The sequence below is a fragment of the Lissotriton helveticus genome, chromosome 7 (genome assembly GCF_964261635.1).
Source record: "Lissotriton helveticus chromosome 7, aLisHel1.1, whole genome shotgun sequence".
In the NCBI taxonomy this organism is placed as follows: Eukaryota; Metazoa; Chordata; class Amphibia; order Caudata; family Salamandridae; genus Lissotriton; species Lissotriton helveticus.
In genome coordinates this window covers 1,635,325,907-1,635,340,386 of record NC_136068.1, presented here as the reverse complement: position 1 = coordinate 1,635,340,386, position 14,480 = coordinate 1,635,325,907, and the positions used below count along the sequence as shown (strand labels likewise).

Here is a 14,480-nt window from a genome sequence, read left to right as displayed (position 1 = left end):
GTGAACCCAGCCACACCTTGTGGAGGTTTAAAGCTACTTGTGCTACTGCTAAGGGCACTAAGGAGGTGTAGTAGCAGTCTTGATCCAATTTGTCCTATGGCCTTTTTGCTTACAAACAAAGCACCAAGGGAGTTTGTTGCTATTAGAAGAGGAGGATTCCAACCCATTAGCTTAGCTTATTTGACAATTATTGGGAAGGGGTTAGATTAGAGTCCATCAGGTATTGGTGCAGTTTCTAAGACACACAGCTATGAAGGATGTGCTATCTCATGATCAAATTATGCCGTCCTCTATAGTCATGTACATTACTATAATGTAACCAGCCTTCCAAAGCCTTAACTGGACAATCTCCCTGAACTTAATCCGGTATTCTTCACAAGTAATTCCTTACCCATCAATAAGTGTTCTTTTAAAATCTTGTAGTTGTTGGGAGCAAGATTGCGTCAGTGTGATTTCTTGACGCTCAGCTGCCCTCGCCGTGTTGGAGCACATCGACAGTTGGCTACGCTACCTGGATGTGGGATGCTGTGTCTGAAGGCACCGGGAATGTATCGGGAAACCCAGCTCTGTGTTCAAATCTCTTGCGGAGCTGGGGCTGCCAGACATGAGCATGTGAATTCCCCGGGGGAAAATCTCGGGACGCATTCACTTGCCGGTCGGTCATCGGGCTCCTGATTTACAACAGGACGGGATGACTTCCAGGGCTCAGCATGAGCGAAGGTGGAGCATGCAGAGTCGGGGAATGAGAGGCTCCAAAGCTAAGACCACAGTAGGTAGCGCCAGCCCGGGAGGCGTTGAGGCGCCGGACGCCACACTGAAAGGTAATCGTGAGACGGGGTGCAAAAAAGACAGCCAGCGGGGAGACTCGGGGGAGGAGGAGGGTCGAAGGAGGGCTCTCAACCCTCTATTGCTAAACATTTTACCAGCAACAAACTACCGGCCCCTATCACGGAAATCGCAATGCCTCCAGGCGGTGAGCGCGAACATTTGCTTGCGACGGAAGAAGAGATCATTAACATACTGAAACCGGATGAACATATAAAATAAATTCCTACCCCTGATACAGAGAACGTTAATAGTGCTGCTGATAACACTGAATCTGCAGCCCCCCTGGCCCCCTTTAAAAAAAACAACACAAGTCCTACGACCTTGCTTGCCCCCGTTTCAGACACCCATATATAAGCCTCCAGGAGTAAAGAGCCGGAATCAAACCTCCAGATTACTGAAACCAATACTGTAAATTACTCCCAGAACACTGAAAAAGATCCGTAGCTGATGGCTCCACAGACTCCTGATTTAACTGGCGATAATTGTTTTCTGTATCTGATGGCTCTGAATCCGCAACAGAGGATTGCCTGACTAGCGCAAGTGATGAAGGTTTTTCTGATAACAATGGGCCCGATTCACAGAACTAACTTAAGACAAAATCCTGAACTCACTACTTTTGGTATTCACAAAAGGCATTTACTAGTAGTAAAGTTAGGATTTTGTCTTAAGTCAGTCTTAAGTCTGTCGTAAGTCTGTCCTACGTTTGTCTTAAGTTTGTCTTAAGTCTGTCTTAAGTCTGTCCTAAGTTTGTCTTAAGTCTGTCTTAAGACTTAAAACAGACTTAAGACAAAATCCTAACTTTACTACTACTAAATGCCTTCTGTGTTTACCAAAAGTAGTAACTTTAGGATTTTATCTTAAGTTAGTTCTGTGAATCGGGCCCATAGATAGCAATCCCTCTAGAGATACAGGAACTGTTCAGTGCTGATAAAAAGCTGTGGCCCGTTGAAGTGGGATTACCCGGGTACTCCGCCTTCTTTTTCTCATGTAGAGCAGTTTCAGGAAGAAGTCGGCACTGACAGCCGCCTCGCCAAGGGGGGCGCTAAAAAGATGTAAGGAGGCATGAGAAAGCTAAGCAAAATCTGTACTGACATCAGGGACAGGGTCTCCATGGTGGAATGCCGTACAGAAAGCTTAGAATCCTAAGTAACTGCCTTGAAAGAACAAGGGTCTTCCCAAGCCGCTTACCTAACAGATTGAATGACAAAGATGGAGGAGCAGGAAAACAGACAATGCCGGAAAAACCTCCGCCTACTACGGATCCCCGAAGGGGCGGAAGGGGACGATCCAGAACGTTTTATTGTTAAACTGCTGCACACTCTAACTAGAACTGGGATCATGAGATCAAGCGGTCACACCACTTTCCTTTTAATTTGAGGAAGCGATGTGATGGCAGCAGCTACAGCGCAGATAAGCCCAGGGCGTTTCTGGTGTTTTTTGGGAACTTTTTGCTTAGACAGTTAGTCTATGATCAGGCCCGTCCCAATTCTAGAAGGGCTCTAATGGGCTGCTGTTCTTTGCTAAACCTGATTTTTGCAATGCCATAGTGGAGTGGAGCGGAGGGTGCTTCTACGCCAGTTAATCAGCCCTTTTCAACAGCAGAGTGCCCAGATTTTCTTAATGAACCTGGCTAGATTGAAGGTTATCGTAAATGGGTCTTCTCACACTTTTCTATCAGAAATTAAGGCAGAGGAGTTTCTTGGGGAAGTTAAGGCCAAAAAAGGGAATAGCTAGACAGCACCCTAGGTGATATAGATAAAGATTATCAGGCACATGCATCAAAACAGAAAATTGTGATTCTTTATTTGCGACAAATAAGGAATCACAAATTGTATTGTATTGTATTATATTGTATTGGGCATTTGTAAAGCGCGTGGCTACCCGTGGGCGTCCCAGCGCTGAGGAATATGAAGGATGAAAATAGAGGGGCGTCTATGTGAATAGACAGGTCTTCAGTTGTTTGCGGAATTTTAGATGGTCCTGCTCACTCCGTAGGTGGATTGGGAGGGCTTTCCATAATTTGGATGCATTGAGTGAAAAGAGCCTACCTCCGCTCCTGGTCTTTTTTATTCTGGGAATGGTTGCGAGGTAGAGCTCATTGGAGCGGAGTGCCCTGTTGGACCTGTAGGGGATGATCATGTCTCTGAGGATTTGTGGTCCTTGTTTGTTCAGGGATTTGTGTGCAATGCAGAGGGCTTTGAAATTAATTATCTGCTGGACAGGTAACCAGTGCAGAGAATGTAGGGCTGACTTTGCAGAGCAGCGAGCGGGGGTTTTAGTAAGCAGCCTTGCAGCCCAATTCTGAATGATTTGTAGCTTGGAAATGACTTCTCTGGGGGCACCTAAGTATAGGGCATTGCCATAATCCAGTCTAGATAGGACGAGGGCCTGGGTGACTAGTCTTTTAGCGAGCGGGGGAAGAAGGGGAATGACTTTCCGAATAATCCTGATCATTCCATAACATGATGCGGCTGTCTTCCTTGCCTGGGTTTTAAAGGTGAGGTTATTGTCTAGCCATATTCCTAGGCTTTTTAATTTTGTTTTGGGGGTAGGTGGTAATCCCATTGAGAGTGGCCAGGGCATGTTTAGAACGGTGCTTGAACGGGCGCCTAATATCATGAGTTCGGTCTTCTCTCCGTTAAGCCTCAACTGTGAGAGATTCATCCATCTCACGACTTCCTCCAGGCAGGATTGGAGGTCCTTGGTTTGTTGGCTGGGGTGGCTCAGGGCTACTACCAGTTGCGTATCGTCAGCGTAGGTCACCATGTGGATTCGGAATGGGGACACTATCTCAGCCAGTGGGGCCATATAAACATTAAAAAGGGTGGGACTAAGAGAGGAGCCCTGGGGTACTCCACACCCTAATGGCAAATTTTGAGACACGTGCTTGTCTTGGAAGACCTGGAAGGACATTCCCTCAAGGAAGGACTGCAGCCACTTAAGGGCTGTCCCAGACACTCCTGCCCTCTTGAGGCGGTGAACCAGGAGGAGGTGATTGACTGTGTCGAAGGCCGCGCTTAGGTATAAAAGGATGACTGCAGCTGTGCCTCCTGAGTTCAGGATTTTTCTGGTTTTCTCCACTACTGACAAAATAGCGGTCTCTGTACCCTGACGGGGGCGGAAGCCGGTTTGAGAGGGCTGGAGGATGCCATTTTTTCGAGAAAGGAAGAGAGGACGCGATTGATGTGTTTTTCTGTTATTTTGCTGATGCATGGCAATAGGGAGATAGGTCGAAAGTTGGCTAGGTCTGTGGGGTCCAGATTGGGTTTTTTCAGGAGGGTGCAGACCATTGCTTTTTTCCACTCTTTGGGAACCGTGCCAGAGTTAAGGGAGGAATTAATAAGCTCAGTGGCCAGAAGGGCAATAGTAGGTCCGGCCAATGCCAGGATTTTGGGGGGAGCAGGGTCTAGGGGCGAGCCGCTTTTTAGAGAGGATAGAAGGGTGAGGAAGGAGTCATGGGTTACAGGGGGAAACGTCCTAAGTTCTGGTTTCTCGGGTTGCCAGTCCTCGCTCGTGTATCTCTGAGGGGTCAACTGGACTGATTGAGGAAGGTGAGATAAGATGGTCTGGATTTTTGAGTGGAAAAATAGCCAATTTGGTGCATTGGAGGTTGGAGGAGTCCAAGGGTGCTGGGGGGCCAGAGTTCTTCATTAATTTGGTGGCAATATGAAAAATTTTGCGGGGGGAGTTGCTGGCTGCTAGAATTTTTCCCTCATATAAGGAGGATTGTGCTGTTTTAATTTCTGATTTGGAGTGGCGAAGGGTCGATTTATATTCTAGTTTTTTTGTGGGAGAAAAATCTTTCCTCCATCTTCTCTCTGCTTTTTTACAGAGCTGCCTTAGGGTACACAAGTTGGGTGTGTACCATGGGGAGCCGCTGGTGCCCTTTTTCTTTTGGGCTGATACTTTAGGGAGCACCATATTGAGAGAACTTTCGATCCAGCAAATAAGGACTCAAAAATAGCCATGCATCATAAATTCTGCGAGTATATTGCGAATGGCTAAAAATCACACTCGCAATTTGCAATATTGCAGTTAGCGAAATCGCTGATTGCGATATCACAAGTAGGGAAATTGCTAATTGCGATATCGCATGTAGCGAAATTGCTAATTGCGAGGTCACACGGTTGATGTATATTGATGACATCACAACCAGAAAGTCAGTTAGTCCATGCCTCATTCAGTGCACAGTCATAGTGAGAGAAGGAAGCTGACTGCAGGAGCTAAACAGTAGTGAAAGACAATCTTTGAACAACACCTGTCCCTTGTCCAAAATGAATGCAATCACAGCAGAGGACAGCCAAGCAGCCAGGAAGCGCAAAATGAAAATTTCTGAGAAGGAAATAGAGACACTAATTGAGGATGCGGTCATCAGCCATGACAAGCTGTGTGGCAAATTGTCTCTGAAGGTACCTGAGCAAGGAAAATATGGATCCGGATCCAAAATGAAGTAAATGCTGTGGGGGTCACACACTGCCCCATTGATGAATTAGAAAAGTGATGGTAGGACCTGCACCGTCGTGCAAAAGAAAGGATGGCCGAAAGGCTGAAGGAAGCCAGGAAGACAGGAGGGGAAACACCTACACAGACTGGGAACACACCCATGGAGCACGTGGTGGAGTCCACACTCCAGCCTGAAGCTGTCGTTGGGGTGGCGCAGCTGGACACCTCTGGAGCGGCCAACACATCTCAAGGTAAGATGCATTCAAGTGACCATTGGTATACATAAGAAAAGTATCACATCACCTTAGTACAGCACAAGTGTCCTTTATGCAAATCCAGTCCACATTTCGCAAAAACATTAAAAAGTGCATTCTGGAAGATGCAGGCAGGTCAGGCAGGTACTTTTAAATACACAATTAGAAATAAAACGACTCAAAAATAGTGTAACAGCAAAATATTTAATTGCAGGAAAATAATGATTAATGTGACATTACATCACAGACATAATTGAATGCTGATTTGCACTGGTTAACATCACAGATGCAGAACAAGGAGAGGCAGAGGACAGTGACTGCATGGACACAGGATACTCCACTGTAGATGAGATGGACACACCTTTGGTACCACAACAACCATCCCGTGCCCCTACTACAGGCACGGCAACAGTCCCACCACTGCAGACTATGGAAACAGAGGAGGTGGTACATGTAACACCAGAGACCAGCCAGGCTCAAGGAACACCCACGCCGACAACCCAAGCACAGGTCAGGATTAGCACAGTCTGAAGCCGGCGGCGAAGAGCAAGGTCACGATTCACAGGGCAGGAGGACCAACCTACTGATGTCTAGGGTGGTCTGGAGGGCCAGATGCTCTGGGTGCAGCACCTGCAGGTAAAAAACATGCTGTCAGTGCAGGCACAAATTGGGAAGTTGTCAGGCAACATTGCTGTTCTGACAAATTGTGTGAGAGAAGGAGGGACATGTGTTACAGACAAGACGCCATCGCCAGTTGATGCAGCGCATGCACGTATATGCTAAATCAAACAATAGGCTGGCCACCAACACTGCACTGCTGGCACGTAGGTCTGTCACAATGTAGACTGAGATGTACCATTGGAGTGGGGATGTGGCCAAGGCACTGGGCCAGGTAACAAATGCAGTGGAACTAATGCATGATGCCTGTTGGACCTGGGGTTACCAGTCCACATAGGGTAGCCTGACACAGAGTAGGAAGGTCCATCCTAAGGCAAAAGTGTTAAGCTTGCGTCGCACCCTTACAGGAACCCAGCGCCCATCCACTCAAAAATGACACTACACCAATTTAGAAAAATACGGTTCACTTTTATAAAAGTTCTTTTGTGCTCTCTTATTCCATCAGACTGTTTTGGTCGCTGCTCACATCAAGTATTTCTCCCCCAGTCATTTCATCAATACATCGTTTCTTAAATTCAATGGGGTCAACAAGTGCATTATGTACTTTACAATAAAGGCAGTTTCTTGGTTGTTCTGACTTGGCACCTTAGGAAGAAAGAGTCTTTCACCTTCAAAGGAACAGGGAGATATCCCCAAGCATTCAGATAGTAGTTCACTTACTACAACCTGCTTAGTTAAATTGAATTAGGTGATTGTCAAGGAAATGCCAGAGTTAATTTTCCCCTTCCCCCTCTGTAAGGAAAAGAATAGACACCAATCTAAATCAGTTTCAGAATTATAATGGTTCAGTAAACTGGTTGTGCACTAGCACCCTACTTTACTTTACTATTCAACATTAATTCGAGATCAGGTGGCTCCACAGTCTCAGTTTGTATGTCTTGCCAGTTCGGCTTCTCCGGCCAGCACGACAGGGTTACCAATATTCAAATGGGGGGGGGGGATCACCCTTCTAGGACCTTTCGCCTATGATCCCAGGACCCTCGACAGCCCCCAGATCCCTCCTTACTTGTGACCGATTAAGTTTAGACTCGTTTCAGCTGTGCCCTTTGGCCGATGCAGAAGACCGGAGCACTTCACCAGTCTCTCTCACCCCAGCGACGCCTCCCTCGCGGCCAGGCCGAACTATAACAGAGCCGGCACCGAGGGGAGGTCGCACTGGGTAAGTGGATCAGCCGGATTCACCTCAGCCTAACTCAACGTCGGGCGCTTCCGTCGATTCCTCGGCAAGTCGCATCACTGGGCAGGGGCAGGAGATTAGCGGCTCTAGACTTAAGCCGCCCCCCTTCTCCTCAGTCAGCCAGCGGCCCTGCTCCGGACCTGTGCAGAATCGCGCCTCCACAGCTTCACTCCTTGGCAAGCCGCGGCACTGGGCAGGCGCGGGAGATTAGCGGCTCTAGTCTTAAGCCGCCCCCCTTCTCCTCAGTCAGCCAGCGGCCCTCCTCTGGACCTGCGCAGAATCGCACCTCCACAGCTAGAAACCACCACTGTCCCTGGTCACTCTATCAAAGCTGGGGCTGTGAGGCAGGCGGCTTACACCACGATGGCCACACTACTTTCCACCACGATGTCTAGGTGTGGAAGATGACTACCCGGCAGCGCTCCTAAGCACAGGTGAGAGGAGGACAGACGGGGCAAGCGCAGGCGGTATATGGGTACGAGGGGGGGTGATTAGTTCCATCAGTCCTTTCTCTACACTTGCGGAGCTTCTTAAGGTTCGAGTCAGTTCTCATACACTGAACAGCGGGACTGAACTTCCACTCAGCTCAACTCCCCTAAAGTCTCTCAAGTCCACCCAGGCTAGGGGTTAATCCTTCTTGGCTCGTGAGGACCTTCTGTCCAGGGACATCAGGAGCGCCATTTAAGCAGGGCCAGATCTGCAGGAAGGGTGAGCGGTGACAGCAGTAAGGAGGCTACCCTTAAAAAGAAGTCAACCCTCTGAGTGTCCTACCTCCCTGGCGCCACAACCTGAACTCCAACTGGCTCTCTCGAAGACAAAATGGCCGCCCTCAAGTTGGCCTTTTATACCCCTAGTCCCAAGTGTCCAGAATTGGCCAGAAGGTTCTAGATCCTACATATAAGTCTATGGGCCAGTCCCTGAGGTAATCAGTTGTGGCAGTTTCCAGACACCATTTTGTGTGACTAAATTTTCATCGTTAGAAGGGGCATCTAGGCCTCAATAACATTATGGGGGCAAGGTAGCACCCACCCCCTAGGACAACACTAAAAATGTCAGTGGACATAGAAAAATGAAAAGTACTAGGAGGCAAAAAGGGACAAAATAAATAAATAATAGGAGGGACCACCCAAAGGGCCTACAGGTCTAACACGCGTCCCCCCCACCTGAAAGTGGGGAGAGCTACCCAACCCCAACCCCCTGGGAGTTCTCATCACTAAGGCGGAAATACCTAGAGAGACCGTCTGCATTGGCGTGGTCCACTCCAGGCCGATGTTCCACCCGGAAGTCCATTCCCTGTAGGGAGATAGACCATCTCAACAACTTGGGATTTTCTCCCTTCATTTGCACCAGCCAACGAAGGGGTCGGTGGTTGGTCTGAACCAGGAAGTGCGAGCCAAACAGGTATGGCCGCAACTTCTTCAGAGCCCATACCACTGCAAAGGCTTCCCGCTCAATTGCACTCTACTTCTGTTCCCGGGGAAGTAGTCTCCTGGACAGGAAGACAACAGGTGGATCCGGACCCTCTTCATTGAGTTGCGATAACACTGCCCCAATGCCATGCTCTGATGCGTCTGTCTGGACAATGAATTCCTTGGAAAAATCCAGGGCCCTTAGGACTGGAGCTGCACACATTGCTTGTTTCAACTTTTCAAAGGCTTGCTGACAAGCCTCCGTCCAGACTACCCGTCAAGGTTGCTTCTTGGATGTAAGCTCAGTTAGGGGTGCCACAATGATGCCATACCCCTTCACAAAGCGACGGTAGTATCCTGTGAGGCCCAGGAAGGCTTGGACCTCGGTCTCGGTCTGGGTCTTGGGGGGCTCCCAGGCCATGATAGCCTCAATCTTCGCCTGGAGGGGCTGCACCGTTCCCCTGCCCACCAAGTGGCCTAGGTACACAACCGACCCCTGCCCGATCTGACATTTACTGGCCTTGATTGTCAAGCCAGCCTGTTTCAGGGCCTGGAGAACAGCTTGTAGGTGACACAAATGGTCCTCCCAACTGCTGCTGAAGACGGCAATGTCATCCAGATAAGCAGCAGAGAAGGCCTCCATCCCTGAGAGGACCTGGTTCACCAGCCGCTGAAAGGTGGCAGGGGCGTTTGTGAGCCCAAAGGGCATTACGCAGAACTGGTAGTGGCCCTCAGGCATGGAGAAGGCTGACCTTTCCTTTGCTCCATCTGTAAGGGAGATCTGCCAGTACCCTGAAGTGAGGTCAAAGGTACTCAAGTATTGGGCAGCTCCCAGCCGGTCAATAAGTTCATCCGCCCTAGGGATCGGATGTGCATAAGTTTTGGTCACTGAATTCAGTCCCCGGTAATCCACACAGAACCTTAGTTCTGGAGTGGTGCCCGGTGGGGCAACTTTTGGTACCTGAACCACCAGACTAGACCAGGGGCTACCTGAAGGTTCAATTACTCCTAGCTCCGGCATCTTAGTGACTTCACTGTGGATGCTGGCCTTCACCTTGTCTGACAGCCGGTAGATCTTAGACTTCACAGGTGGGCTGTCTCCTGTGTCCACATCATGGGTACACAGGTGGGCCCTCCGCCTGGTATGACTCCAGGTGGCCCTCCGCCCTGGGCAGCGCACCCAAACCAACAGACCACGCACGCAACCTGGGCTTCATCCTGGACTCATCCCTCTCCATGACCAGACAAGTCAACGCCGTCTCCTCGTCCTGCTTCAACATCCTACGCATGCTACGTAAGATCTTCTGGTGGATCCCCACCGAGACCAGGAAGACGGTCACCCAGGCCCTCGTCACCAGCCGACTGGACTACGGCAACGCCCTCTACGCCGGAACCACCGCCAAGCTCCAGAAGAGACTCCAGCGAATCCAGAACGCCTCAGCAAGACTCATCCTCGACGTCCCCCGACACAGCCATATCGCCAAACACCTGAGAGACCTGCACTGGCTCCCGGTCAACAAGAGAATCACCTTCCGTCTCCTCACCCACGCACACAAAGCCCTACACAACCAAGGCCCAAGATACCTCAACAGCCCCCTCAACTTCTACACTCCCACTCGCCAGCTTCGATCGACCAGCCACGCCCTCGCCGCCGTTCCCCGCATCCGAAGAGCCACCACAGGAGGAAGATCCTTCTCCTACTTGGCCGCCAAGACCTGGAACTCCCTCCCGACCCACCTCCACCTGACCCAAGACCACCTCGCCTTCAGGAAGCAGCTCAAGACCTGGCTGTTCGAGCACTAGGGGACCCCCCTCCCCCAAGCGCCTTGAGACCCTCCGGGTGAGTAGTGCTCTATATAAATGTTTTTGATTGATTGATTGATTGACAAGGGAGAACAGCGAGGAGTACTGCTACAGAACCTGGGGCAGTCCTCTCGCTGCTCAGGAGTTAGGGATGGGGAGAAAATCACTCCCTCCACCCACCCATCCTTTTCCTGAGACGAAAATAGATCAGGGAGAGGCTCACTCTCCTCCTCCTCTGCTCCATCGGTCACCATCATCAAGATGACCTTGGGCCTCTCATGGTGGGGTTTTAGCATGGAGCACCCGCAGGGGATGTCTGGGGGTTTTCAGATCCACTAAATAATTGGCCTTACCCTTCTTCTCCATCGACTCAAAGGGGCCTGTCCAGTGATCCTGGAGGGCACTAAGCTCTCCAGGTACAATCACCCACACTTTCTGGCCAGGCTCCAACTCCACTGGATGAGCATTGTGGTCATACCACTCCTTCATCACTGCTTGGCTGGCTTCCAAGTTGTCAGAAGCTTGCTTCCACAACTTAGCCATTTGGCTCTGGAAGGCCAGCATGTAGCTCACCACATCCTGGGGAAGCTTCCTGGGAGTCTTTTCCCATCCGTCTTTCACCAGGCTGAGAGGTCCACGCACAGGGTGCCCATACAGAAGCTCGAAGGCGCTGAAGCCCACTCCCTTCTGTGGAACTTCCCTGTAGGAAAACAACAGACAGGGTAGGAGGACGTCCCATTTCCTCCGCAGGCTCTCAGGCAGACTTCTGATCATGCCTTTCAAAGTTTTGTTGAACCTTTCCACTAGACCATTGGTCTGTGGGTGGTAAGGAGTGGTGAACCGGTAGGTAACCCCACACTCCTTCCACATAGAATGTAAGCTGACATGAAGTTGGTCCCCCTGTCAGACACAACTTCCTTGGGGAAACCCACTCGGGTAAAGATCCCCATCAGGGCCCTCGCCGCTGCAGGTGCAGTAATGATCCTCAGAGGAATTGCCTCTGGGTATCGTGTGGCGTGATCCACCAGAACCAGGATGAACCTGTGACCAGCTGAAGTTGGTGGATCCAATGGCCCCACAATGTCGATGCCCACCCTTTCAAAGGGGGTGCTAACGACAGGAAGTGGTTCCAGGGGAGCTTTCACCTTCACCCCTGTTTTCCCACTGGCTTGGCAAGACACACATGTCCGGCAGTAAGTGTCGGACGCCACCTTCATCTGAGGCCAATAAAAGTGGGGGACAAGCCGGGCAAAGGTCTTGTCCTGTCCTAAGTGTCCTGCCAAGGGTATCTCATGAGCCAGTTCTAAAAGAAAGGCTCTGTAACGTTGAGGGACAACCAAGGCCCGTGACGAACCGTGCACTGGTGCCTTTGGCTCCCTGTAGAGGAGACCATCCTCCCAATAAATATGGTAGTTCCCCGTAACGTTACCTGCTGCCTGGGCTTCGGCCTGTCGCCTCAGTCCCTCAAGGGTAGGGCACTCCTTCTGGCCCTTACAAAACTCCTCCCTGGTAGGCCCTCCTTCCACATGCCACTCGGCAGGGATAGGTAGGTTCTCCAGGGGGATAACATCCCCCTCCGTGGGCTCCTGGTCCACCACCGCAGGTGGCCTATCCGTCTCATGGGGCGTGGATGCCGAGGCAGGCTTCTCCTGTCCCCGCATCTTTCCCTTTTTGGCAGCCGGCTGTGCCTTTGTTCCAGGCTCCAGCCCAAGCGAACTCCCCCTCCGGGTAGTCGCGGACCTTGTGCTAGCACATGCCCAGTCAGGTGTACCCAGCATCTCAGAATGAGTCCGGTATTCCACCTCCTTCCAAGCATTGTGCTCCATATCAATCCCCAACAGACAATCCACTGGCACGGCAGGGCTTACGGCAACTCGAAGTGAACCTGCAACCCCTTCCCACTCAAATGGAACCTCGGCCACTGGGTAGTGGCCAATTCTGCCGTCAGCCATCGCGGCGGGGTGGAATACATGTGGAATCACCTGCTCTGGAGACACCAGATGACTTCTTACCATAGTCATACTGACTCCTGTATCTCTCAGAGCTTCCCCTCTTTGGCCATTGATGGTGACCCACTGCCCATACTTAGTAGTATTTGAGGGCACCTGGATCTTAGGAACCATCTCCCGATCTCCCAGGGACACTAAGGTGACACCCGCCCACTCCCCCCCTTATCTAAGGGCAACTCCTCCCCGAGCACTACACTAGCTACTCCCGGGGCTTTTCCTCCAGTTGGAGGGGGTGGTCTCTTTGGGCACTTAACATCACCTTTATAGTGCTTAACCTCACCACACTCATAGCAGCGGACAACCCTTGGCTGCTGACTATGGTCAGGATGAGGGTTTCTTGGCGGGTTAGCCTTGGGAATGAATCCTGTTCCTTTTCCCTGGAAATTGCTTTGGGGGCCTCTTGAGAATTCCCTCTTTTTATCTCCCCCCCTCTTTCTTCTGGGGAGCGCCTTGTCCAGTCCTTTGGGAATCCCCTCCAGTCCCCTTTGAGGACACCCGGGTACTAGCCCAGATGTCCGCCTCCTCAGCAAGCTTCCGGGGGCTGGTCAGCTTGCTGTCCACCAGGTGTTGTCGCAGCTCGGGAAAACATTTCTCGAGTAGGTGCTCCTTGAGGATAAGATCTTACAACCCCTCGTAGTCCCCCACCTCGCTGCCTTGCACCCAACCCTCTAGGGCCTTCTTTGCATAGTCCAGAAAATCCACCCAATTCTGTGTGCCTAGTCTGTGACTACTCCTAAACTTCTGTCGGTATTTTTCTGGAGTCAGCCCAAACTTTTTTATCAGCGCCACTTTATAATGGTGGGGTAGTGGGTCTGCTCTCCCTGCTCTAGGGCCAAAAGTGTATCCCTTCCTGCAGGAGGCATGTATTTATACAAGCCACCCCCCCAGTGTCTTTCCAATATCCCATGGGCTCTTAAGGAGACCTCATAGGCAGCCAGCCACTTTGCAATGTCATCCCCTGCCTTATAGCTGGCGACTACGTCCTTGGGCAAATAGGGTCTGGGTTCCCTGGCTATCTCTTTGGTTTCGCTGCCACCAACAGGAGTACTAGGCGTCCCTATTTGTAGGGCCTTGAGGTCTAACTCTCTGAGACTCAACTCATGAGCCATCCTCTTTTCCTCCCTCTCCTTTTCCAACCTAGCTAGCTCCCACTTCAGCTGTCTTTTCTCTCTCCTGTCAGCTAATTCGGCTTCGGTCAAGCTTCTTTCAGAGACACTGCTGCCCTCCCTTGAACGTGTCCTAGGACCCGTTAGTAGGTTCCCCACTTCAGGTTGGTACAGTCCATCCACTCCAATGACAGTGTCCCGATCCCCCTCTTCCTCCTCCTCCTTCCCATCTGGGTGCGCTGCCAACCACGCTCTCAAGCTGGTTGGGAGTTCCCCCTTTTTAGCACCACGCTTGAAAAACACTCCCATACTTTGGCAAAATTCCCTGAGTTGGGCCACAGGATAGGTCTCCAATTCTTCCAGATCATATTCCATTTTGCCAATTAGGGTCAGGGACAGCCACTTGAAAGAAGTTAAGAAAGGGGGTAATTAAAAGCTACCTCCACCCACCACCAGGAGTAAATTTGGAAAAGCAAAAATTATTAATTAGGGAGTCCGCTAGGAGAAAACTCCAGGTGTAGGCAAGTGGTGCACACTGAGTTACTGCCAAGTGGACGCAAGCACAAGTTCTAATCCCACCGCTGGACACCAATTATGTTGGACCTGGGGTTACCAGTCCACATAGGGTAGCCTGACACAGAGTAGGATGGTCCTTCCAAAGGCAAAAGTGTTAAGCTTGCGTCGCACCCTCACAGGAACCCAGCGCCCATCAAAAATGACACTACACCAATTTAGAAAAATACGGTTCTCTTTTATAAAAGTTCTTTTGTGCT

At 50.6% G+C, this 14,480-nt stretch overlaps 1 long non-coding RNA gene across 1 annotated transcript in view; it reads right to left on the bottom strand.

Annotated features, from left to right (window-relative positions):
- Positions 1 to 5,812: 5,812 nt before the first annotated feature.
- The window catches only part of LOC144767583 (uncharacterized), a 40,323-nt gene continuing 31,655 nt past the window's right edge, over positions 5,813 to 14,480 (bottom strand). The window contains exon 3 of the long non-coding RNA XR_013598268.1: positions 5,813 to 6,155. This is a non-coding gene — a long non-coding RNA (uncharacterized LOC144767583). The remainder of the gene's footprint in view (positions 6,156 to 14,480) is intronic.